The sequence below is a fragment of the Saccopteryx leptura genome, chromosome 5 (genome assembly GCF_036850995.1).
Source record: "Saccopteryx leptura isolate mSacLep1 chromosome 5, mSacLep1_pri_phased_curated, whole genome shotgun sequence".
Lineage (NCBI taxonomy): Eukaryota > Metazoa > Chordata > Mammalia > Chiroptera > Emballonuridae > Saccopteryx > Saccopteryx leptura.
Genome location: NC_089507.1, coordinates 172,464,890 through 172,467,856, shown reverse-complemented (window position 1 = coordinate 172,467,856; position 2,967 = coordinate 172,464,890). Strand labels below are relative to the sequence as shown.

General features: G+C 50.6%; 1 pseudogene; it reads left to right on the top strand.

Moving 5' to 3' along the window:
- The first annotated feature begins 2,636 nt into the window (after positions 1-2,636).
- On the top strand, positions 2,637-2,745 carry LOC136407442 (5S ribosomal RNA; annotated as a pseudogene).
- Positions 2,746-2,967: the final 222 nt, after the last annotated feature.

The following is a 2,967-nucleotide window of genomic DNA, read 5'->3' as shown; positions in this document are numbered from 1 at the left end:
ATTCTTTCACTCCCCGTGAATCATTCTCTATTCTGTCCTCAATCTGATAATTCTCCATTTCCTAAATAGCTATTCTTATTTTTATGCAAAGGTCTGCCTTACACACTTCCCCATTTATTTCTAGATGAACCCACCTCCCAAATCTTACACACAAACATCATAGGCTCAGTCCTCTCCATTCCCTTCCCCTTCAGAACATCTCTCACAAGGGTCCAGTCATCCTTCCAAAGACATGCCACAACCATTTTCCTCCTTACCCTTGGTCTCTCCATCACCAACCTGTCATGAACAAAGCCCCACACCAAACCTCTGCCTTTATAACACCCTTTACCTGGCCCAGTCTCAGCCAGTGTTTATAATTTTCTTCCATGCCCTACTCTATACACTCTCACAGTTGCCACCAACCCTGACACTCCTCAAACATACTGCTCCTTTACCTGGCTGAGTTTCAATCACTTCCCAGTCTTGAGAATCTCAGGCTGGAATTGCCACCACAATCCTCCCACTTTTCTTTCCCAGCTCTTGTGACACTCAAGCCATTTCACAGAAACCCCCTTCTCACTTCTGCTGTCTCACTGCTGCCATGTTGAAAGAGTTCACCAGCATCAGCTGCAGTCAATCCTTTTATCCGTGCCTTCAGCACTTAATAGGGTGGGAAGAAAAGAAAATAAAGGTCAGGTGTGTTGGGAGAATTAGACCTGATGAATGGTTCAACTAGATTTACTTTTCTTTTTCTTTCTTTCTTTCTTTCTTTCTTTCTTTCTTTCTTTCTTTCTTTCTTTCTTCTTTTCTTTTTTTTCTTCCCTTCCTTTCCTTTCCTTTTCTTCCTTTCTCTTAGAAAGAGGCAGTGATGTTAAAACAGGGAACAACATCAAGTTGTTTCTGTATATTCCCTTACTGGGGATCAAACCAACAACCTCTGCAATTTTGTATGATGTTCTAACCATTCCAGCTATCTGTCCAGTTCTTAATTATTGATTGATTGATTGATTGATTGACTTTTTTTTTATATATAGAGACAGAGAAAGAGAGAGAGAGGGAAGTGGTAAGCAACCTTTGTTGTGCCTCATAATCATTAATTGATTGCTTCCCCTTTATTGCCCTGACAGGGGATCAAACTGGCAAACTTCTAATTTCAGAACAATGCTTTAACCCACAGCGATATGGGAAAAACTGGTGTGTTAAGCTTGCCTCCTGGTTTCCTGGGCTGCAAGCACTTTGCACATATTATTGCATTAGCATGTGGGAAAAAGCCACGTGTGTGTCTATAAAAAGGTATGTGTGCTTTCCCTCAGGGGTGATTCGGCCAGACTGCTTTCCACCACTGTAAGGTTTGGTTCCCTGATTCCCTCAGCTGTCAGCATAAGGAGCAGTTTTCTGATCCCATCCCCTCCACTGCACAACGCAGGATTTCCTTTGTTTATTTGCTCTCCTGTCTCTGTAGGCCTCCAATAAATGGGTATGGCCTGACCACTTTTCAAGTCCACAGTTTCTCTAACCATCTGTCTGAATTCAGTATGAACCTGCTCTTGGCTTCAACCAATAGCCTTACATTTGGCATAGTGGGCCAGATTTGGATCAGATCAGTGTGGAGATGCCAACACCTTTGAAGGGTGGGATAGAGGAGAGGTCTTTGTTCTCCAGCATATGGTTCTCCATGGCTGTATTTTTAGGTGCCATTGGCTGGGTGCTTTTTACAACCCTGGAAAAAGAAAATGAGGGCTCTGTGTGAGAGGCTGCCTGAGGTCAAAAGCTCCAGTATGAGCTGCCAACTGAATGCCAACAACAGCATGAGCTAGAACAGTCACTGGAGAAAGAGTTTCAGATTCAAGAACTGCTGGTCAGGCTAGAGGCTGAGAACCAGTGAAGGCTTGAACTGAAATGAATGCTGGAGATGGGGGTTGACCTCTCTCAAGAGCTGCAGCGGGAGATGCAGGCTGAGCACCAAAGGTGCCTGGAACTGGAACTGAGCTGTCGCCTACCAGCGCGCTTGCTGAGCTGCCTCCCAGCTCCTCCACACCGCCAAGCACACCAGCGGCCCAGGAGCAGGGTCCCGCCACTCCCCTTTATCACTGGGTGCCCGCTGTGCAACCAACTCCAGGCTCCTCTGCAAACTGGTCCTTGGCCGTGCAGCAGGGAGAGGAGGAGCTCCCGCATTCCGGAGAGCACGCCTTCGCCTGGGACTGGGGCGTCTCTTCCGCCTCCTCGCGGAGTTGGGGGGGGCTCCCAACGCCGCTTAGGTCACTCGTTCCGCGGCAAGCGGAGGGGTCCTGGGAGCAAACCCCTCTGCACTGCTGCCCAGGCGGCTGACACTGGCCCTTTTCATCCGGTCACCAGCCCTCCCACCCACTCTTCTGCAAGTCGCTGAGCCACTGAGACCCCTGACCCTCGCTCCGGTTCCCACCGTCTGGGTGTGTGGGCACACCTTTGGCCCCGGGGAATAATGACAGGGCGCTGAGAAGGTTCTCTTGGCAGCCCACGGGAAACCGCGGCGGCAGATACGCAACAGATGGCAGTGGAGCTTGTGCGAGTGTCTAACAGGGGGCCTGGCGTGCTCAGGCACCTAGGACGCAAAGCAGTGAGGAAACCTGGAGGGCAGGGGTTTCTTCTTAGGCACCGGGAGGAGGCCACCAAATGTCTACGGCCATACTACCCTGAACACGCCCGATCTCGGAAGCTAAGCAGGGTCAGGCCTGGTTAGTACCTGGATGGGAGACCGCCTGGGAATACCGGGTGCTGTAGGCTTTTGCTTTTCTAACCCCGTTTTTTCTCTTTTCGCTTGGCCACAGGGTCGTGTACCCTACACACGCCTGGGCACAGCACTTCGATGTGGCCCTGGCCACTCCATGGAGCCTGGCAGTCCACTCAGGTGTTTGCTAGTCGCCCACGAGCGCTGGGCCTGAGCTGCTTCCTCCCCTCCTCCGCCCCATCCTGCACACTAGCTGCCCAGGAGCCGGGTCCTGCCAC